Here is a 25303-nt window from a genome sequence, read left to right on the forward strand (position 1 = left end):
ATAACCAACTCCTTTAATTTACAGACGTGGACTGAGTGCCAGGTTAAATGTCATTTGGAGGCCACACAGCTGATTAATAGCAGAGCCAGAACTCAAGCCCAGGTTCTGAATCTCAGACTGGAGTCATATCCATAGCACCAGATTACCCTCTAGCTACCATTCTGTACCCGCCTTGCTGTGAGACCTTGCACAGAAAATGCTCGGTCTCTGGGTTTCTGTTTCATATGTTATAAAACAGAAGAATTGGATTAATGGGTCTTACAAAGGACTATTTCAGCTTTTCAGGTATTCTGATTCTGTGTATAGGGAATCACACATATGCGTTTTACATTCATCTACATACACAGAGCCTGGGGAATTTGACTCTATCATTTCCTCAAGTTTTCCTATGCCGTGTAGCCTCACTCCTGGTATAATGGTCTTTGGCATGTCAATGATTCAAATACGAGGACATTTTCTTGGGCCGTCATTGTTTCAGAGTGAAATTGAAAGAGGGAATCCAGCTGTTTATATGCAATATGCAGCAATTATGAAGTTCATTTCCAGAAGCCACTGTAACCATGGCAACCTGTAATTCTGGAAGAATAGAGACAGGTTGTAAACTGACTTCCAGTGGGGCCAACTTTTAACCAGAAATGGCTTCGGAAATGCTGATGAGGAGACTGAGCTGTTTGTTTTAAGTTAAAAGCAGTATTTGAAAGTCAGACTCCCTTAATCCATACCTTCAGTTTTTCTTTAAAGTTCAGTAATCGGGGAAACTCAAATTTCTGGATTTGCCTGAGTCTGCCCTACAGGGCTAAATAGTTCAAATGAAACAAGAGCCAGCATTGTATTGATGTTTATTTCATAGCGCCTTAAACGCCAAACTCAAAGTCATAACATCAAACTGACTGAACTTTAAACTACTGTTGCAGGAACCTCAGAAAGTTCAAATGAGAAACGGAGAACCTAGCCTCTTGATATACAGTGTTTCTGAGTGCACACCGACTTCTTTGATATTTCAAGAAAAAATGGGTAAGACTCATGTTAGAATGGGTGATTTTATAATATTTTGACCCCATCAGGCCAGAATAGAAGCAGGCATTACTGAAGGGGAGGAGAGTAGGCAGCAAAAGGGCAGAGATATGGTCATTTTGAGCCAGAAATTATTTAAAACAATTTGGTCAGGTTCCTAAGTTGATTGACTTCTTATTGCCCCATGTGTGTCCCCTTTGACTAATAGAATTTCTAGATACTCAGAAAGAGAATGGGACAATGGGCAGCTAAGGGTCAAAACTCAAATGCACAAAACTCCTGTGTGCACCCTGGGAAATGCATGGAGATGAAATGCTAACCGACAGCAAGCTGCAAAGGCATCTGAATTGGATTCTGCTATTTCTGCCTCTTTTGACTCTGTCTTTGATCCCTGCTGGCAGCACGCTGGGCATGTGTGAATACCACAGCTCATAGACACTGTACCTACCTGGAAAGCGAAAGGAAACCTGGGTCTGTCAGCGGCAGGTTTTCCTCTCTGAAATTTCCAGGGGAGTTAAAATAAGGAGTGTGCTCCAAATAGGTTGAGATACACCCCTTCCAGTTGAGGGCATTATTTTTCACTCATTTGCTTGAATGGGGAGCAGACAGTCTTACTCCTGAAGCACCAGACAGACATAAACTAATAAATGGTCTCCAAGAAGAGCTTACTTTCACTCTGGGAGCAGCAACTAGACTTGGAAGGCAACTGGATAGGCAATATCCAGAACAGGATTTGATTGCGTTAAGACTGAAGCATAAAGAAAGGTTAGAGATAGGTGATGAATACATATAAAGTAAATGCATACAAAGATTTTCAAGTGGGGCTTGAGCCAGTTGCAGAGCATACTACCTATAGGGCAAAAGGAAGACCTCCTGTAGTGATTCCCAGGCTCCTGGCTCTTGCATTTTCCCTCGTTTGAACTCCTGCCAGCAGTGACTGTATTGCAAAAAGCCCTGTTCTCCTTCTGCTAGGACAAGGCTCTTCTTTCCATCCTAACCTGTTCTAGGTCCTGACTCTGAAGCTGAAGCTGAAGCTAGCTCTGCCCTGCATAGGGTCATAAAAGAGGACACAGGTTTTGGAAACTGAGAGCCCTGGCTTTGTCATTAAGCCACCAGATTTCCCAATAATAGGTTTAACTTTTCTACATCATCTGTAATCTTGAAACACTTATTGCATGATCACCGTATACAATATGCTGAGCACGGTGCCTAGCAGGGGGCAGGTCCTCACTGATAGGAATGATGTATATCTATCTCCTACCTAGATCAGTATTCATAGGAGCTGTAGAAAACTGCATCACGACACAGTTGAAGAAAGGCAAGGTCAGAGGGCAGGAAACCAGAGACAGAAAGCAATTACTCTATCTCTATTCCAGAGATAGAGTAATACTGGTATCTGAAAGATGGAGCAGCAGATGACATTCTTTCATACACAAAACAAGAAAATATAGCAAGTATAGTTTAACGAAAAGAACATAAGCTTTTGGCTGAGAAAGCTGTATTTAAACATGAATTGGAAGAATAGGAGTGACAGTTCTGCTTACCCTTTCTGGCGTGTCCTAGGTCATTAGGCTCAGAGGTCAGGTTCTCTGCACAAACAAGTTGGTAGGATGATCAGGCAGATATTGAAGAAAGGGTTACTATGAAAACTGAAGTACCAATATTACAGAAAAGATACAAAAAAAAAAAAAAGATCAGAGTGAATAGAAAACTCTTCATAAAGCAAATGAAATTTGAAGGACTCCTGAAAGGAATAGCTGAAAAGAAGAGAGGACAACTGTCTGAGTGTGAGTTAAGTACAGGCCAGGAGCAAGAGAAAACTTAAGATGAATCAAGAGATCAGTAAAAAGAACTGTTTGATTGGGATGGAAAGTTCTTATAGGAAGCAGCCTGTAGAAGGCCAAGAAAATAGACTGAAGTCAGCTAGTGGAGACTAAATATTTATTATTATTTTATAGACAATGAGGGACTACTAAAAGTTACAGCGGGAGATATAAAAGTGATGTTTTGCAAGTGCTCCCACCTCTGCTATTTCACATCAAACCCTTTTACTCTCCATCCAGGTGAGTTATGTTAATAACTTTATAAGATGTGCACGTTCCTGTTTTCCATGTTAATATGCACATAGGAACGTGAGTGTATGTGCACAGATGTATATACATTACATAGGTGTAAATAAATGAGTTGGGTCTCTATTAAAAAATGAGATCATTTATGCATGTTTCTGCATGTTTTCTCACCCCTGGAATCTACTCCTACACTGCTAATGGACTAATTTATTCTTCTATTGGCTGCCTAATATTCTATGGTGTGGATAGACCATAAGTTATTCAACTATTTCTTATTTCTTGGTACTTATTTTACTCTCAAAGATTTCTTGTTTGTTTCTTGAATTGTTATTCTATTTCAAAATCCTCTGCAGCAAATACCCTTGGGTGTATGTGTTCAAGTATTGGTGGATTTCTTTTTATTAGATTCCTATGAGTGGTATTGCTTGGTCAAAACATGTGTATTTTTAATTTTGAAGGATTTTGCTAGCTTGCTTTCAAAAGCTATCTATTCACATTTCTACATACTGTATATGAAAGGATATCTTTTCCTACATCATTCTCAGCATTAGTTGTTATCGTTCTTTTCATTTCTTTTTTTATGATCATAAAGTGATGTCTCATTATTAGTTTAATTTATATTTCCCTGAACCATTAATGAATTTGAGCATCTTTCCATATGTTTCTCAGTCATTCATAATTTATCTACTGCCAATTGCTTGTGCATAAACATTGTTCATTTTCTGTTGGGCTATTTGTCTTTCTCTTGTCAGAAAATCTTGTGTTTTAGAGACATTAACCTGGGCATGTGCTTAGCATAATTGTCTGGATGAGGGAGAGATGAAACTATCAGGACAAAACCACGTGGTCTGAAAATGAGAAGATGTGAGCCTCTGCTAAGCTCAAGTCCTTGGCAATGTAAAGGATGGACTGAGGAAATGTTTTTTAAAAAGAAACAATAGGACCACGGAATTGATTGGATGTGGCTGGAGTGAGCAGAGGTTGGGGAGAGATTGCAGTTATTTCGTGGTTTGGCAAGTTTAATTGTTGGAAAAATTGGTTATTGCACTTTAAAAATAGGGAGTTCAGAGGATGCACAAGACCTGTAGGAAAGAAGAGTTTGTTCCATAAGTGAGATGAGTTTGAGGTGATAGAGTCATCTTGATAGAAATTAAATTTGAATTTGGCAGAAGGGTCAAAGATTTTCAAGCAAATTTAAGAGTTGTGTGAAGGTGTGGCAGAGGTTTGTTTTTTCCCAGCCATGGGGAGCAGAAGGAAGCACAAAACCTCAGAGGTTTCGCTGCCCAATAGGTCCAAAAACATCCCAGACTATATCAGGTCACAGAGGAAGGCCACACAGAAATAGTGTCTGGAAGAGCAATTGGGCTTTAGAGCTGGGTTGCAAAATTTATCAAATAAAAATACAGGATGCTCAGTTAAATTTGATTTTTAGATAAGCAATGAATAACATTTCAGGATAATTATGTCCCATTCAATATTTGGGACATACTTATCCTAAGAAATATTCATTGTTTGATACATACTTGTCCTAAAAATAGTTCACCTGAAATTCAAATTTAATTGGGTATCTATATTTTATCTGACAATCCTGCTTTGTAACTTAACATACAAGGGCTCATATTCTTGTCCTGCCATGTCTTAGTTTTGGATTGCCAGGCATTCACTTCACCATCTCCAAAGAAAAGATGTTCTTAAGGATCTTAAAGCTTTTCACGGTAGTATTCTAGGTAGTGAAATATCTGACATTCTCTTCACTAGCACTTTATCCATCTACAATAATGCAATGATTATTGATGTCCACTCATATCTAACTACTCTACCAACAAATACTTATTGAGCATATGTCATGTATAAAGGAAAGTACTTGGTGAAATATTTATAATAATGACCTCAAAGTAACTTGGACATCATATAATGACTGCAGAACCATCAAAGGTTTAAATCATGCTTAGGAGATTTTAATTGTTTAAATTTATTTTTATATGTCATTTAAAAGAACAGCTCTTCCATGTACTTACAGAAAATCTCTATTAAGCAAAGTGTTAATTCCGATCTCAGTAAATGGTAATTGAGAAGATACATTGTGGGGACCTTTCTCTCTAATAAATAATGCATCATTTATTATCTTTCAACCAGCTAATTCCTTAAGGATCATGCATATCTTTTTTCTGCTGCTAGAATTAGACAAGGTGGCTCTCTCTTCTTGAAACATTTTATTACTAATATTTACAGACTACATACATGTGGTAGATGTTTTTATTTATCCCTCACAATACACTTACGAAGGAGGGACTGTGATCATACCATTTTACAAATAAAGAAACTCAGACAGAGACCTTGAGTCACTCACCAAGTGCCCACAAGAAGAAATAGCTGAGCATGGTCCATTCCCAGTTGACTTTGCTCTATGGCCCATTCTCATAACTACAGTACCTGCCTCCTTAACCTACACCAAGGAAGGAGCACTTGATAATACAGCGTGGGATGCTAAAGAATGGAGCTCTCAGCTAGGGTTCCAGAGAGGACTCTAATCTGAGAAGAAGCCGGGGGCATTAGGTAGAGAAAAATAAATAAGTGGGATTCTACCAGAACCTACCTCTAACTAACCACACTGCTTCCAAGACCTATTCACAGAATCTGGTGATCAGCAAAGATGACTTAGGGTGGGAGTTCATAGGAGCTGAGGCCTCTAAAGAGCTGACTTCAAGTCCTGAACCTAGCTGCCTCTGAAGGACTCTTGAGGGACAGAAATTATGTAGGAGCTCCACGTTTCAGTGGATATCCCAGTCTCCTGGACTAGAGACCTGTCTGATTTTTTAGATCCAAGGATGGACCATAGGCTACTGCCTTCCATCCTGTCTGCCAAGGATGCGTCTCATTAGCATTCCTGAGGCATGCAAGACACAGAGAGGCAAATGCTGTACGGGCTGGAAAAAAATGCATGTGACATAGATGCAGGTTATTATAAATTATGTTCATAATTAGAAATACTGAGATTCAATCAAGGATGGAAATATACAGTTAAAGTATTTTTAAATATCATTAATATAATCCATTATGATTCTGAAAAGCAATGTGAAAAGTTAAAAAACTTAAAATCTGATTATTTTTGTAAAAACAGAAGAATACATATTTGTCACTATCCCACATTCTTCTTTCAACGGTGTCTGTGCAGTACAGAGAGGTTGGAATTCCTTAATTTTGATAATCTAATTGAACTCTCAGTTATTTAAACCAGAGTTCTCCAACGTTTTTGGTACCAGAGACCAATGCTCCTGTGAGAATCTACTACCTGATGATCTGACATGGAGCTGAGGCAGTGATGCTAGTGCTGGGGAGCTGCTGCAAATACAGATGAAGCTTTGCTTGCTCGCCTGCCGCTCGCCTTCTGCTATGCAGCCCTATTCCTAACAGGCCATGGACCAGTTACTTGTCTGTAGCCCAGGGGATTGGGGACCCCTGCTTTAAACCACAACCTATGCTTTTCTAAACAAATCTCTATGTCTTCAGGAAGAGTTCTTAAAAAGTAATGTAGAAGTAACTTTTTTTCCCCCCATCTTCCCCTATGCCTCACCAAAGTCAATTTCATTTCTCTCCTACTCTATGTTAGTTTGATGGTTTAAAATAGTCAAATATCCATCTAATGTTTCCACAAGTTATTAATCCCTATTAAAGGGCACGTTAGCTAAGTAGACACCTGGTGATGGAGGAAATCTCTGCTATAGGGGGAAAATGTACATGGAAGTGGATGGGTAGTCAGCAGGAGACAAAGGATGGGACTGGAGAGCAGAGGGTATACTGTGATTGAAGATGTTAGGGGTGGTTAAATTAGGGAAGTTTCATCTTGGTTACTCTTGAGCTGAGAAAAAAGTATGGGGTGAAGAATATCTGACCTGATGACCACTTACCTCTCTTTTTCTTTTTAAAACTAACTGAATTGTACTTTTCAGCAATGTTCGTAGGACTCCTTCCATGTGCCAGGCAGTTTCAAGGGCTGGGGACACACAGTCAACAGAACAGATAATAACTCTTGCCTTTATAGAATATTTATTACAATGGATATGAAAATAAATTCATAACACCTCACAGTTCTCTCTAGAAACAATAGAGTGTTTAAAAACCACTTGTATATAAATGCTCTCTCTTAAAAACTGAGATTGACAGGTAGTTATTGCTATCATATTGGTGTCGTCATGCCAGATGCCGCACCCAAAGCATTTGGCTCCTGCTGCCAAACACATCTCTATCACTACAAAAATGGCCACTTGCTGGAGAGAAAGCCTCCCCCTGCCCACAAGTTTTTATTCATAATTATAAACCATGGATGGAATAAGGTAATGAGAAAAACACACACATTTAAAAACATCCTCAGCGTATGTTTTTAAAAATATGTCATTTATTTTTACATAATATGTGTGAGGTAGAAAGATGAGAAGCATTCATAACTTTTCCATATCTCCTTTAACAGGTAAGAAATAATGGCCTTGAAGGTGGGGAGGCATGATAAATAAGCAGAGAAGGCTTAAATAAGTGGGAAGATGGAAATTAGAGATCATGGGTGACTGAAATCCTTATCCAACCCCATCATCTTACAGATAAGGAAACTGAGGCTGAGAGTAGTTGTCATAACTGATCTAACATCCACAAAGCTGATTTGTAGCAGGTTTGGGAGCAAATCGATCTCTTTTGACCATCAGTTCAGGGTCCTCTCAATTACACCACATTCTCCCTCCTATTAAAGAGAGATCACCTATAAATCATGCTCACGTTAGTAGGAATGTGTTTCAGAGCCAAGGCAGGAAGCCAAGGCAGGCACAGTGAAAACTGCTAACTGCAGAAGATGATTAAGGAGCTGGCCATCCAGCCATTTGCCCCAAGCGCCTATCTATAAGGGCCTTAAATCACCACTATAAATGTAACCAATGGAGAAAATTATATTTACCAGGAAAAAGACTGAATGTGATCTCAAAAGATATTTTGATAAACGGCCTAAAAGTGTGTACAGGAAAGGAAGATCCTTGTGGAGCATGCTCCCATGCTTACTTTGGAAGGCGTGTAGACTGCCTTCCAAAGTGGGTGGCTTTGACTAATTGCAAGACTTTGCTCTCCTGATGCAGCCTGCAGTGTGGGACCCGCTACCAGCCATCCCCTGCTTTGCTCTGCCTTATCTACCATTCAATTTCCCCTCCAAAGAAAATATAAACCAATATATAAAGACCGTCTCTTGAAAGAAGACTGATACATTGGCTCGCCTGGTAAACCACATGGTGGCTGATTATCTTCTCTGAGAGTCTACTGAACAAGGGTAAAAAAGTGGTACTGCGGGGAAAATTGTTTGTACCGAATGTCCTTGCCCTGAGGCTGACCAAACAATTGTGTCTTAATATTCAGAATCCTCTGGCCCCCAACATATTTATTTTCTGGTTCTCAGGTTTCTGCCAGTAGGTTTCAGCTTCCAAATGAAGATAATAAGAACTTTTTCAGTATACTTGAAAGAAGGACCATCTGGTGTCAACCAGCAAGTACAGAAGAGAAAATGGTTATTTTCTTAAATTCATATTTTAAGTGAACAGGTAAATTAGAGACCCAGGAAGGATGTGTGTTTGGCTCAGATTTGCATAGGCGTGGGGTCTGAACCTGCTTGCTCCTACTATGCCCTTCCACTGTACATTCTCCGAGGTGGTCATCTTTTCTCTTTTTTTTTTTTAACTGCAAAGAAACTGTATTCTCTTGAGACTATTTATACATATACATATAAAGTGATGTCTGGGTTTAGATGATATGCTCCGAGAATTGACATTTCGATAAATTATAAAATAGCTTTTCTATTGTTTTTCATTTTGAAAATAAAAAAAGAAAAAAGAAAAAATGTCAAAATATTTTATGGATAGAGATATCATGTACAACTTTGTGTTTATAAGACTTAAACAAAAACTCATCAATAGTATATCTTCAGGAAAAATTCCAAATGTTTATTAAATTCTCCTCTGACCTACCTCCTTTTCATTGTCCATTGACTGCCCAGTATCCATGTTTTCCTTCTCCTTCCAAAAAGGAGTCTTGTGGTTAGAGAAGGATGAATATCATCCCCTCACTTGGCTCTAATTAGCCTACATCAGTCCCTTACCCTTTGCCATGGTAATTGGTTCAGAAACAGATACATGACCTAACATAATTCAATTGGAGAGAAGTCTGAAATGAGCAAGGAAAACAATTTTTTTTTCTCCCACTGACATGGACATGAAAGAAAGTGACTTAGTTTGTAGAAGAAATTCTGATGCAACTACAGGAGAGCCAGCCCTGAGTAGAAGCCAGCAGCTTGGATAGCAGAGCAAAGAGACTGAAAAAAGAAAACAAAATGTGTTTCTTTGATTCATCATCAATTAGCTGCTAGATCATCTTTTTCTTGAAACCTGAGAAACTGTACTTCTCAATATGTCAATCAGTAAATTGTTTTTTTTTCTTTTGTTTTAAATCAGTTTGAAGTTTTAATCTTTTAATTGCTTGCAAGCAAAAGAACCACAAGGTATTGTTGCCCACTGAGAATCTATTCAATACATATGTGCTGGTTTACCAGTTGCAATCTTTCCTATTTCCAAGAGACACATGTTCTTCTACATGTAGAATAACAGCAAACACATGTTATTCTACATGATAGACATGCTACATCTGTATCAGAATGTTCACCTAGGGGATGATTGCACCTGCTGTGCATCTGGAACCCGGTTCCTAAATCTGTGTTCTTTTTCCCATTCTGTATACACGTAAATTCAATTTTTAAAGCCGGTTTTCCCAAAATTAATAACATTCATTGGCCCATAACAAAAATGTCCTTCTTTCCTCCAAGCTAGGTAGTTAGCTCTGGCTGTAATAACCTCGATCTTATTTACATCAAATTGCCAAGCTCTCGATTCTTTTTATTTTTCTTCTGTAGTTGCATTCTTAGTGGCCCCTGTTCCCCTGACACAGTGATGTGTTTGGGATCATTCACGGTGTTTAAACCTTTCAGGAACATTTTCCACTTGAAGAATCCTCTTGAAGTGAATATACATCATTGAGCATGATTATCCAGGCTTAGAAGAACAATACACAGAACAATATGGCCTCTGTGGAGTTTGCTGGCAATCTTGCACACAAATCTCTATTCACATTTTCAATTCAGTTTTAGATTTGTTGTTAATTGAATACTTTGTCCTCTTCCATCTCTTGGAATCAACATCTCAGGGTTGGAAGGGACTTTAAAGATCATCTAAATCAGTGCTTCTCAATCTGGTTTGGGATCACACTTTGAAATCCCTCAATCTAAACTAATAGATATTAAGGAAATTAAGCGGGAAAACTTATTAAACACCCATGCTTAGAACCCACCCTTAGTTAGAGAAACTGTAAAAGTATAAAAAGATTCTGAAGTGATTTTAATGTACACACTGATATTAAAAAGCACAGAACAATCAGTAATAAAAGCATTTAGAAGTTTTATTAGCTTTACAACTTCTACACCTAACTATATGTGTATGAATATATTCAGCCATAGGTAATTTGCTCCCTTTTGAGATAATCCATCCCAGCTTTGTGCTATTATTTCAGAAACATTTGTCTTGAATTGAACCTAAAATTTATCTTCTGATAACCATTCACCATCAATTTTAATTCTACCCCTCAAGAACTACATAGAAGTCAATTCCATCTTCTATGTGCCATCCTTTCAAAAGGTAAAGAAAGCTACTATGTCCCCCTTTAAGTCTTTTCTTCTCCAGAAGAAACAGTCCTGTTTCCTTTACCATTTACATCATGGTTTCAGGTGTCTTCACTATTGCTCTTGTCTTCATCCTTTAAACTTTGACTGTTTTCTGTACAAGCCACCCTTCTTAAATAGTAGACAAAAAAGGGGGCATTAGCAATTACATATGAATTTATGTCTTTGAGCCTTGTAGTGTATTGAATATGGCCTCTAAAAAGATCTGTGACATTCTGATCTCCAGAATTTGTGAAAATTATTTGGGAAAGGGGTTTTTGCAGACATAATTAAGTTTAAGGTCCATGAGATGAGATCATCTTGAATTAGATCTAAATTCAATGATAAGGATCCTTAAAAAAGACACACACACACACACGCACACACACACGCATGCACATATACAATCATGTGAAAATGAAGGCAGAGAATGGCATGATGCACCGAAAAGCCAAGAATAATCTGAATCCACCAGAAGCTGGAAAAAGCAAAGAAAAGATTCTTCCCAGAGCCTTCTAAGAAAGCACCACTCTTCAATACCTTGATTTCCAAGTACTCGCCTCCAGAACTGTGAGAGGATAAATATAAACCATTTCAAACCACCAAGTTTCTCATTATTTGTTATGACAGCCCTAGGAAGCTAATACCAGCCTTAATATCTAAAACTTAGGAGACAGAAATAATTAAAGACATCATTAAATAATCACTTGATTTTCTATAAGAAATTTGGATGATCAGGTAATGTGTCAGTTTAAACCAAGAAACAAAAAAGTTCTCAATATTCAGACTATAATGCTAAATTTTACCAGGTAATGATGTTAAATTTATTAATCTTTATTTCTATTTGAACATAGATTATTGATAAATCTCTTAAAAGGGTGAAAGACCAGAAGATTCTCAGCACAGAGAAAAAAAAAGATTCCCTAAGAACCAGCATAAATATTATTAGATTTACTTTTTTCTTGAATGAATTACTAGGCATTCAGGTCAGGGGAAGTAGATAGTATATAGCTTGATTTCAGCATTGAATTTGACACAATCACAATACTGTTTGGGGAAAAATGCAGAAAGTCGAACTGGATCATAGTGTTATATGACACACAAAAAATAAAAATGTAAATTAATAGCTCAAAGGCAAGCAAGAAAAGAAACTTCAGGGTTGTCACTGTCCTGTATTGAACTTATCCTCTTTCACCATATTAGTGACTAAAGGTAGATTGGAATCTTTCTGCTTATGAAATTTATGGAGAATGGAACCATCATCGCATATAGTAAAAAACATTTTAGGACCAAGAAATAGTAACAAGTTAAAAGAGTATATCTTCATCATTTTTTTCAGAAACCAACATCTGCAAAGATGCCTTCCTAGTTGCCATGATGCATATAGGATGAGGCTCAACCCAGCCACACACAGAGCACCTCTTTCTTCATTTATTATATATTAGTGCCGCATGCTGTTTCTTCTAACAAAAAAGCTCACTTTGCAAAACACATATGTATAAAAAATTAAAGTCCAAAACAATTGACCTAAAGCAAAGTTAAGAAATTTAATATAACTATAAAGACTTAGATTCAGCCATTTAATTAATGAATGCTGTTGGAGGAGGTCATCGAAAGGATATGAATACTGGTCACCCCGAGAGCTGGACCCAGGCAATCAGAGGCTCCTCAAACCTCCTCTGTCCTTGAAATGTAAGTTCTGCCCACTGTTCCCACAGTGGGAGCCATTTTCAAGGATGTGGCTTTGAGAGAACAAAATACTATTGAGAACATCTGGACAGTATACATAATTGAACCTAGTCAAGGTCTCCATATAAACTTTTAAGATTCAGGATATCTACTTATCTTTCAGCCACCCAAGATAAACTTCATATGTAAGTTCCCTTGCTTATTAAAACTGCCACCTACGAATTTGGAATGACCTGCCTCTTTCTTTGTTCTCTCTTTGCCCTCTATGGTCTAAGGACAATTTGCGAACAAACACAAAACATTTACTATGTGTTAGGTATTACTCTAAGAACTTTCCAAATATCAACTTATTTAAGGACATCTAATAAAGTTGGTACCATAATTATGCTCATTTTACAGATGTGGGAACTGACACATAGAAGTTAAATAATTTGTCTATGGTCACAGCACCAATGTGATGACTTGAGAAGTATGGCTGTGGCATCTTTGTGGTTAATCAATACATTTTCCTGAGGCTTAAATGTATTTTAGAGCACAGGAAAGAGAATATTTGACGTTTTAGCATCTGATGAGCAGATTTGTGGTGATGATGGTGCTACTTCCACTCTGGAACATAGTGTCAAGTTTGGGAAACTAAACTTCATAGGAGATGTTCACCTACTCAAATTCTTACAAGGGAGAGAGCATCCAGAACAGTGGCCGGCAAGAAAATCATGCTGTATCTTAGGTTCTTGAGACTAATAAGAATGTTAAGTATGAATCAGAAAAGACATGCAAAGGTAAAAATAAACAACATGTGAAAATATTTGATGAACTAAAGTAGAATAGTAATTACACACCTCCTGTGCTATGAAAAAACAAAAATTATTCTGATGGGCAAAATTTTAAGGAGGATGTAACCAGTAGACCTCTCCCACAATTACTACAAGGTAGTTAATTTCTGGGCCACACATTTTGTGTTAGTAAAAATTGGTGAACTACTAATGAAATTGTAGTGGGAATGTTTTCTGCATTGTGTGGGAAGTTGGATTAGATAATCTATAGGGTTTTTTCTAGATATTAGAATCTATATTTCTATTTTTCTGCAAGCATGCTGAGAAATTGACATGGCAATCAATGAGAGTTTTTGCTTGAATAAATGTTTTAAAGTCAAGCCCATGTTTTCAGAAATTCTATTGTATCTCCTTTCTCCACCACTTTCCAAATGTCTATTTCAAAACTGAAAAAAATCCACAAGAGCAATTTCTTCTAATTGCGTAATTGCTGCATTTTGGTGTAGCACTAGTAGAAAAAAAAAGGCTTGACATCTTGAAATTTCAAGTAAAGAATTACTTAATAAAGAATTCAGACTCGAATAATTGTTTACTTAAAGCTGGAATTTACTGAAAAACCTCAACTACTGTTTTCCTTTTACTACTGCTACATAATTAAATAATTTCACAATTAATTACTTTCAGGAGAGATAATTTGTTTTCATTAAAATATGTAAATATGTATCCCTTGCTGTGCTTTTTTTTCTTAATGTTGTTTTTTCACCCACTATTGTGTTGATGCTCCATGATAAAGGGTTCCACGATAGACTTCAAATCACAGTCTAGAGACTTCTCCCTCAGCCTCAGCAAACATTTTCCCCCATGACAAGGTCTCTTCTGCCAAAGCTACCTACAGTACAAATTTCAGAGCAACTTCAATGTCTTCATTTTCATGACACCAATTTATCTAATGACATTATTGATAAAAGAAGACACTGGATTCAAAAAAATCTAAAGGACCAATCTGGAGAGCGGTACCCACAAAACCTTGCATTTTAGGTTATTTAGACAAGATTGGAATCAATAAAAGGATCTAATGACACAAAACCAGTAGCCATTTAGTGTCCACTATGTGCAAGTCGCTGTGTATGCATTTGTGAGGCATGAAATATACAACTAGAGAGTCCCTTTAAAGGAATTTGTATTTCTTATAAAAACCAAATATAGAATCTTCTGGTTTTACACTAGAGAGAGAATGTTTATGTATGGGAAGGCAATAGGATGAAGTTGTTTTCACTATGCGTCTGAGTATCACCTTAAAGTAGCTCTATGATCATCACATCAAATTATGTAGGGCAAAATAAAAAAGCAAAATTAGGTCACCCTTGCCTAATGGGACAAGTTAAGACATTCAAAAAGACTATCAACTTCTAACAAATGCCATAAAGGAAATAAAGATGGAGAATACAAGTGGCCTACACCCAGAGATTCAAAGATAAGAATTCAGATAGTACTATATAGAGAGAAGTCACTCCCAGTATCGGCAGATCCTGTCCATTAGACATACTACCTGAGAAATTTCTACATCTGAAGAGTTAAAATAACTTGTCAGGCAGTCTTTTTAAGACTTGTTAGCTGATCTAGATCTCAACTGATTGAAGATGGAAGAGAGGTCCAAGGCACATGTGGTATCACTAAAGACACGTTCAGGTATGTGTAATAGCTATAGGATAGCTAATGCTGTTTAACAGGAGGAGAATTTGAACTTGTCTTTTTTTTCCCAGAGAACCACCTTTCCTCCCATTTTTCATTTTAAAGAAAAAAAAATGCCTATTGGTGAGGTTGCTACTTCCTCCTTAAACACACACATACATGCACACTTCTGAGAGGACCATTTCTCTAGGAAACAAAATAATCTGTTTTGGTGAGCCTTTCTTCTTTCCTGATTGATTGCATTCCATTGGGGAAAAAAGTTTCTTAGCTGTTGGCTATTGGCACTGAAATTATAGCTTTCTGGTCTTTAAGTTTTTTGGACCTAGTAAAATAAATTCTCTAAAATTAAAAAAGAAAAGGCAAACTGAAATACTGATGTAATAAAATGTTATTTAATCAAAAAGATTTTAAGAATCTTCAAGAAATTAAATATCATTCATACAAAGGAATTTATTAAACCAAATGTTGAATACCAAAACTGATTTACTTTAGAGATTTTATTTTTAAGAAGAACTGACCACATTAGGCAGCGGGAGACAGGATATTAGGACTATACTTCTAGGTGCAAACCAGGTAAAATGAAGACCTTTAGATTCTCTTTCATATTTTGGTTTACATAGAATTATTTTTAAGGAGCCTAATCATCTGGTGGTTTCTAATTTGTTTTCCAAGTCCCCTTTCCTGGGTTAAGCCCTCTATCCCCAGGCCTTTAAAATGAAATGCTAACAGACCATTAACTACAGTGGCACTTAGAGGCCTCTCTGTTAGAGCCTCCGCTTTGTTAATTAAAGACACGCCATCAAGGCTGCAAGACTGAATCATGACCTACCTTTTGAGATCAGTTTGCAAATGTCTCTTGGCTATTTTATGTGCTAACTTTCAAACAAAACCCAAGAAAGAATGAAAACTCCTTTCTTTTCCCAACACCTACAAGAATACATAATATATCTGAAAATGGGACAGAGAAGAGACTCATTTATCTCATATCATTAAGGAAGTTAATGCTATAAGATAAAAGTTTCTGGAAAAAGGAAGCAGCCTTTTTTAGTTAATTATTTGAATGAGAATATCTCATTCTATAGCATACTACATGTTTCCTGTATTGTTATTCATTTATTTTTTGTGTGAAATAAAATAGATATGGAATGCAGAAAACACAAACATACAGTTCAATAATATATTATACACATAGTCTCCTCTAACCTACTCCTTCCCTTGCCATTTAGGACATAGAACAATGCCAGCAAAGCTCCTTAGGTGATCACCACTCTGACTTCTTTATTGTTGTTTTAACTACTTAGTTACGTGTTGCAAAAAGCATGGTATAGTTTGCCAATTTCCTTAATAGTTTATTTAAAAGTATTCAGAGATTAATATTTTTTTTGTGCCTAACTTCTTTCAGTCCACATTATGATTTTAGAATTCACCCCTGTTATTGTATATAACTGTACTTATTATTTCTCATGGCTATATAGTATATGTACATATAGTATATATATATATGTATTATATATGTTATATATATATATCACAATTTATTTATTCATAATACTACTGATGAATATCGTGATTGTTTCCAAATTCTATTACAAGCACAGTTCTTAATGAATATTCTTGTTTATATACCTGGTATGCATTCATACATGTTACTCTAATATATACACTTATAGGTGGAATTGCTGGTTCACAGGCTAGATCAGTATATATAGCAATTTTCACTCCTACCAACAAACTGTGAGTTTCTCATTGTAACATATTCTAGTCAACACCTGGTATTTTCACATTTCTTTATTTTAGCCAGTCTGGATGGTGGATAGTGGTATCTCATTGTGATGTAAATTGCACTCCCCTTGTTATTATGAAATTAGAACAGTCTTTCATATATTTATTGGTCACTCAGATCTTTTGTCAACTGTTTGTTCAAGTCTCATGCACATTTTTCTATTGTTTTGCTCATCTCTTTTTTATTGATCTGTACTCATTCTTTTAATATTTTGGTTGAGCCCTTTGTAAGTTATATGTTTTGCAAATATTGTTTTAATTTAGGTGGCCTGACATTTCACTCTCTTAAAGATATCTTTTGGTAAGCCAAAGTTTTTAACTTTGATTAAAGTTTTTAACTTTGATTTTGTAGTCGAATGTATTAATATTTTTCCATATGTTTAGTGCTTTTTTTTTTTTAGGCGAGGCAACCCTTGGTTGACCTCACAGATTGCAAGAATCTTATCCGCTTACTATCCCTTATACTTTTATTTTTTATGCCTACAGCACCTGGTCTTTCTAAGTGGTCTCCCATCTAAGTACTAACCAGGCCCTACCCTCCTTAGCTTCAGGATCAGACAGGATCAGGCTTGTTCAGGGTAGCATGGCCATAGACATATGCTTTTGATATCTCAGTTAAGCAATTTTTCTATCCTCAAGTTATATTATTTTCTAAATGATTTCTTATGTTATTTTCTTTTGTTATTTCTTATAATAATTTTGAAAAGCTTCATTGTTTCATATTGCATGGTTAGGTCTATAATGCACAAGGAAGTGATTTTTTTAATTGATGTAAAATATAAATAGAATTTTCAAGTTTTATTTTTTTCATATATAAATATTCAGTTTTCCTAGAAATATATATTGAAAATACTATTTTTCCTCTTACTATACCATGTCACTTTGTTAAAAATCAAATTCTATATGTACATGGGATTCTTTTGTGCATGCTGTATTTTCTGTCTGTACAATAACACACTATCTTAATTACTATACAAATTTTTCTATATTATTCTCCTAGCATGTCTTGGCCCTTTATATTTTCATGTGAATTTCAAAATCAATCTTTTATGTTCCAAAATTAAATAAGTCATGTTGGAATTTAGATTTTTGAAGTTTGCATTAAATTTGAAGAAAGTCGGCATCTGGACAGCATTAGTCATCCAATCCATAAACATATCATATTTCTCCACTTATGTAGGTTTTATCTAATGTCTCTCATTTTTAGGCATTCTCATTAGCGGTCTTGCACATATTTCACTAGTCTTATTTCTAGATAATTGCATGTTCTGATCTATAAATATGGCAACTATATGTATAGCTAGATAAAGTAACTTAATTTTATTTTTCTAAATATTTTTATTGATATTTTAGAAATAAAATTGACTTTTGTATTTTCAGTTTGTATCCAGCAAACATGCCATATTATTGCATTAATTTTAATAGTTTATTTATAGATTCTTTTGGATTTTCTACATACGACATCATATTATCTGTGACTATCATTTCTGAATAATGCCATTTTCTCTTCCCCCAAAATACAAATTTTATAACGTCTATCTATCTTCTATCTATCATCTATCTATCTATCTATCTATCTATCTATCTATCTATCTATCTATCTATCTATTATCTATCTGTTTATTAATATATTGCCATATATATTGACTAAGGTCTCCCTAGAGCTGTGTTCATGAACGTAATAATAACAGACATATTTTTCTTAATTTCAGTCTCAAACAGAAAGCTTTCCACATTTTGCTAGGAATTATGGAGTCTGTTTTTTTCTTTTTAGATGACCTTTATCAGATTATGGTAGTTTCCATCCTTTGCTTGCATTCCTGCTTTCCTATGCATTTTAAGCATGATGATGTTGGATTTTATTTAAAACTTTTTCTTTATCTATTAAGGTAGCTGTTTTTATTTTTCTCCCTTAACCCATTAATGTAAGGAACAATAATGATTGCTTATCTAATGTTAAATCACACTTACCTTCTTTGCGAAACCCATCTTGGTAACATGTATCAATTTTTAGCTTACTGCACTCAGTTTGTTAAATGCACCTAAGATTTTCACATCTATGTTCATGTAATTTTCCTATAATTTCTCTCTTTTATATTTTCCTCATCCAGTTTTGGTATCAAGATTATGCTAGACTCACATAAAAGGTTGGGAATTGTCCCGTCTTTTTCTATAATCTGAAGACTATGTGTAAGACTGGGGTTATTTCTATGATAAAAGTAGTTAGGACTACTTGTGAAGCCATCTAGACTCCATTTTCTTTGGAAGAATGTTTTTTCATCGCCGAGTCAATTGTTTTAATGGTCATAGGGCTATTCATAGAACCATGCTTTGTTCAGATATGCTATTTATTTTTCTAGAAATGTATCTGTTTTAACTGGATTTCTAAATATTTTGGCATAAATATTTTTTTCACACTCTTAATTATTTGTTTAATAGTAAGCAGGATCTGTGGGAATCTTTTAGCCCTGATATATATTTTTGTGCCTTCTTTTTTTTCTCTTGAAGTTTGTCAATTATGTCTTTGCAGAAAACAAATTTTGCTTTGTTAATTCAGTCTTTTTAATAATTTCCTTTTATTTCATAAACCTGCTATTAGTTTTATTATTTACTTTGTTCAAGCTTATTTAGATTACTTTATCATACTCTTTCTAGTTTTTTTGAGATGGATGCTTAGCTCATTAACTTACAACAATTGTTTTTCTTTTTTTATGAATGGATTTGAGGCTTTATCCATCATAGCCAAAAACTGAAAACAATTCAAGTGCCTATAAACAGAAGATTTAATGAGCATATCCTGGTTTATTCACACAATGGACTATTACTCAGCATAAAAAACAATAAACTATTGGTACCTGCAGCAACATGGATGAATCTCACATAAATTATATCAAATGAAAGAAGCTAGACGAAACAGAATAGATATGTGTGATTTCATTCATATAAAGTACAAGAACAGGCTGAACTAATCTTGACGATAGGAATCACAGCAAGCGTTGTCCATGATGGAAATGTTCTATTATCTTGATTGTGGTGTTGGTTGTATGGATTTATAAATTTATTAAAACTCATTGAATTTTACACTTTAAGTCAGTGCCTGGCAGTATAAGAAAAATTATCTCAATAAAAAAAATATCTTTTTAAAAAAAGAACACTATATATTATGTTGTAGTAATGTGATGCCCACGGAATTGCTCAGATGTATAATTCTATCTGTTCTCACTTGTAACTTTTAATTAATATTAAGACACTGTCTTATATTATAATTTGTTGTTCTCGATCTGTGATAGAGTGGGAAACAGGAACCTAAGCATTGAAATTTCAGTTTCAGGCTCTGAATGACTTTCTTCTGTGAAAAATTGATGGATTTTGGTAAATGAATGATTTTTGGTACATATTTTGTAAATTACAGTTATTCCTTGCTAATATGTAGATACTTCATTGTGAAACAGAGGATTGTTTAATAAGACAGACAAGTATACCACTACACATCTGGCAATGTGCACATATGAAATACATGATTTTTTTTAACAGAACAAAAACAATATAAATAAGTCTGATTATAATGTGTCTAATATGGTTTAAAATCATTTACCAGACTGAAAGATTTGGTTTTCTAATCTGTGAGATACTGTCCACACGTTTCCTAGTCTGTTTCAGGTCAAGAATGTTTGTGCCTCAATTCCAACTCAGTTGGAGAAAGTTTGTTTCTCTTATTGAGGAGAAAGTTTATATTTCGTCTTGAAATTCCCATTAGATATGACTGGATATTTACCCTCATCTTCATTAAGGTATTTATTTGTCTGTTTCAAGGTATTAAACAATTCTATTTGCCTCCTAAGAGGCTTTGTCTCTTAAGAGATGTTTGTGTTGGGGTCTCTGAGGTTACAGAGAAATCTGGAACAAATTCTTTCGTTTGTTTTGTATTTCCTCACTCCCGGTGGCAAGGATGAATTATTGTGATTCTGGTTTCAAAATGTAGATTAGTACTCTCGGTTTTGTTCACTTGCTTTTTTTTTGTTGTTTGTTTGTTTGTTTGTTTGTTTTATGGGTTTGTTTTTGTAAAGAACTCTAGTTTTGAACTTTTCTTAACTGCTCCTTTCTCCAGACCTGGAGTCCAATTCTTGCCATTAGGAATGGAATCCAAAAACTGCCCTGCACAATAAGTCAGCAAATTCTTAGTTTATACTGTATCCCCAGTGCTGATGTGACCTTGCCATTTTACCTTTCTGAGATAAGATTTCCGGATGAGGAAACTGAACAAGATCATTATTATAGGAACTTTTTTCACACCCATGTATCTTCTTCACCCTAAAGGTTCTTGCAGGTAGAATGGACTGTCTAGACCTGGGCTAGTATTAAAACTGGCTCAGAACACTAGAAATTAGATTCATTTGCTGCAAAGTGATTTCCACATGTCAGCATTTTCTAATACTTTGTCATTGATTTCTAACGCATCCCCACAATAATATGATTTTTTTCTTGAGCAAAGAGGAAAAAATGAAAATAGGAAAATATACACCTTAATGTTCATTATTATGCAGCGTTTGCTTTGAAAAACACAATTTATAGCTAAAAGTCTCTACTTTTTTGTACTGCATGCCACTTCAGTTGTCCAATGCTAAACAGAAAGTATTATAAAATGTCTGTTCTCATTCAGAAAGATTCAAATGCTAGACAATAAAACGAGAAACGGTTACACATGTAATCTTGGTGCCACTTTCATGGAATATTTATTTGTCACTGATTCTATTCTTAGCCCAGTTTTACAGTTGTGTTATTTCCAATTGTAAATTTTAGGACTCTGGTAGCCACATTTTCCTGTAGGGGCTTACATGACATCGGCAATACTTTAGTCCCTATGTCTCCTTCCATCTATCCACTTTCTTTTTTCTATCCCGCTTTTACTTAACTTCAAGTCTCCTCTTGATTCTCTTTTATATTGTAATATACAATGTGTAATGGTTATGTTAGATTGTATAAATATATGTAAATCATGATCTATTTTTAAAATCTCGTTAAGCAAATGGTTTTTGACTGTTTCTGACTTGATTTAAAAAAAAAAGACAGTCGTAAAATAAAAGACGTTTTGGGGACAATAGGGGAAATAGACTTTCTGAGGATTTTGTTGTTAATTTTGTTAGGTGATTGTGGTATTATTATTTAGGAGAATGTCTTTAGTTTTTGGAGAGGCATGCTAAAATATGTATTGGTAGAATGTTAGGAATTCTGAAATGTACTCAAACATTGTTTATAAAGAGAAAGAGTGCAAATAGGACCAAGTGTTAGTAACTGTAGAATCGAAGTGAAAGACATGTCTGTCCATTACACTAGTCTTTCTGCTTATCTATATTATTTGAAAATATTCTCCCCCAAAGTTGGGGGTGGCACATAACTGAATCATTTATTCTCTTATGACATTTTGAGAATTTTGACTGGCACCAGTTAAATGAGAATGTTCCTTTTTGGTAGCCCAAAAGGGATTCTTTCCGGGGGGGAAAAAAAAAATATCTCCTTAAGAGCTATAACCAAAAGTAACCTGTTATGTCTATATTACCAAATCTATATTTCAAGCTAAAAACTATACAAAGCAGCTCTATAGGAACTCAGGGAAATGATGATCTCTTGGGTCTGCTTTAATGGAGAAAGGCCAAAAAATTGCTTAGTCATGTTCTGGGCTTTGAAGACTGAGTAGGATTCTGATGAACAAAGTAATGTGGAAATGGTCATTCAACAGCCGCTGAAGGGCCAACAAAGTGGATGAAATAGTCACTCGAAAAATAATGACAAAGTCAGTGTAACTAGTAAAGCCACTAAGTGGCCTGAATTGAACACCAAAGTGTGTGTGTATTGACATGTGTGTGTGTGTGTGTGTGTGTTTTGTCTGCTTAGTATCCATACAACTTTTGCATTCAAATGCCATTATTCCAATTTGTAGACTCCATATTTACTCTGTTTTTAAAAATCAACTTTATAGACAATAAAATTTAATTCACACATTTGAGTGTGAATTTCTAATTTCTTTTGTGATATTTAAAATTATTTTGGTATTTGCAAGTATTTGGTGTCTAAGTATTTGGGATTTTCTAAATATCTTATTGTTATTGAATTCTAATTTAATACTTTTGTGGTAAGAGAACATAGACTATAAGATTTCAATTTTTTTTTGAAATGTGTAGATGCTAATTTTATGGCCAAACCTATGGTTTACCTCAGGGAACATTGTCTACACACTTGAAAAGTATGTGTACATCGCAGTTGCTGTGTGTAATGTCTTATAAATGTCAATTAGCATAATTTATTTGATAGTACTATTAATATCTTCTATATCATTATTGATATTTTATCTATATTTTCTACCAATTTCTGAAAAAAGACTGTTACATTGTTAAATTCTTTTATCTATTTCACCTCATCTCAGTTTTGCTTCATGCTTTTGAAGCTTTATTATTAAGCATATATACGTTTATGATTGCCATCTCCTTCTAAAGAAATTCCCATTTATCATTACAAAATACTCCTCTTTATCTCTACTAATAGCCTTGTGGTTAACTTGTCTGATATCAGCTTAGCCCTGTCAACTTAATTATGATTACTATTTGCATGGTATATATTTTTTTCATCCTATTTTAATATATGTGTACCTTACTTTTATCTATTTGAGTCTTTATATTTAAAGCAGGTTTCTGTGGATAGCATGTACTTGGTTGGGTCTTGCATTTTTATCCAATATTACTATCTCTGCCTTCTCATTAGTGTCTAGTATAGTTACATTTAATGTTCTTATTGATGTGTTCGATTTTATGTCAATTTGTTCCTTTTTGATTTTTATCGTTGTTTTTTATTTGTTACCATGAACTTATTTTTTTTTTATTAATTGATTTTGGGTTAATTCTTTATGGTTAATTTTACGTAAGCATTCTTTTTTTTTTTTCTCTCCTTTATAGAATTTTTAATTGGTTGCTTTAGATCAGATTGGCAAACTTTCTTCATAGGGCCAGGTAATAAATATTTTAGTTTTTTAGAGGCTGCATGTGGTCTCCATGGCATATTCCTTTTGTTTGCTGGTTTATTTTTTATGCACTTAAGAGATTTTTAAAAATATTCTTAGCTCATGAGCCATACAAATGCAGGTAACAGACCAGATTTAGATTGTGGGCAGTGGTTTGTTGACTCAAATTCTAGTGGTAAAAATATGTATCGTTAACTTATAAAAGCTATTTATAGTCAATATCGTACCACTTCATACTTAGCATTTCTCACTTCTCACTTTCCATTTGCCACATCTTAATTCACAAATGTAATAATCTGACTACAGTAAGTTTCCATTTACCTGCCCCCCTTTTTACAAATAGCCCTTTACGTTCTTGATGTCATATTATTTTCTTCCACATAAGTTATAAACACCACCTTATAATGTTGTTACTCTTGCTCTATATACTAGTTATCTTTTTAAGAAGTTATGAAAAATAAAATGAAAATCTATCTATTTTCAGAGCTCATATTTTTGGTGCTCTTCATTCTTTCCAGTAGGTGAGAGCTTCTGTTTGGTATCATTTCTCTTCAGCCTAAAGAACATGTATTACCTTTTCTGTAGTGCATGTCTGCTAGCAACAAATTTCTCAGCATTTGTTTACTTGAAAATGTATTTATTTCACTCTTGCTTTTAAAGACTATTTTTGCTGGGTAAAGAGTTCTGGGACAACAGTTACTTTTTCTTTCTTTAGCTCTTTAAAAATATAATTTTATATAATTCTAGCCTTCATCTTTTTGATAAAAAGAGAACTATAATTCATACTTTTGGCCTTGTGAGTGATGAGTCTTTCTTCTCTATACCTGCTGTCAAGAGTTCTTCTTTATTTTGGGTTTCTAGTAGTTCGATCATGACGGGCTTAGGTGTAATTTTCTCTGCATTTATCCTTCTTGGGTTTCTCTCTCTCTCTTGAATGTGGAAGTCAATACGTTTCATCAAATTTGAAAAAAAAAAAAAAAAGCTGTGCTTTTGTTGAATGTGTTTTTTTCAGTTCCATTCTCTCTCTTCTCCTTTTGGTACTTCACTTACACATGTAAACTGTATGACATTGTACTACCCATTTGAGAAATTCTGTTCACTTTTCCTTAATTTTTTTCATCTTTAGAATGAGTAATTTCTATTGGTCTGTCTTCAAGTTTGCTGACCTAATTTTATGACATCTCCAAGCTATTATACTGTAAACTAAATTCTTCATTTTAGTTATTGTGATCGTGTAATTCTTTTTAGAGTTTCCATTTATCTTCTAAAATTTTCTGTCTATCCATTAGATCAAATTTGCCTTTAAGTCTGACACAATCATCCTAATAAATCTTTAAAGCCATGGTCTACTAATACAACATCGGTGGCAAGCCGACAGCTTGGGATTGCTATTCACTGGCAGCTGTGTTTTATTTTCTCACCTTTAGGTCACATATTCCCATTTCTTTGCATATCTAGTACTTTTTATTATATTCTAGATGACATGGTTTATGCAATTTAAAGACTTTAGATTTTATTTTCTTTATCTAAAGAGGGT

At 34.9% G+C, this 25303-nt stretch overlaps 1 pseudogene; it reads right to left on the reverse strand.

Moving 5' to 3' along the window:
* Positions 1-17231: 17231 nt before the first annotated feature.
* Positions 17232-17349, reverse strand: LOC120591169 (uncharacterized; annotated as a pseudogene).
* Positions 17350-25303: the final 7954 nt, after the last annotated feature.

The sequence above is a fragment of the Pteropus medius genome, unplaced genomic scaffold (assembly GCF_902729225.1).
Source record: "Pteropus medius unplaced genomic scaffold, Ma_sr-lr_union100, whole genome shotgun sequence".
NCBI classification, from domain to species: Eukaryota; Metazoa; Chordata; class Mammalia; order Chiroptera; family Pteropodidae; genus Pteropus; species Pteropus medius.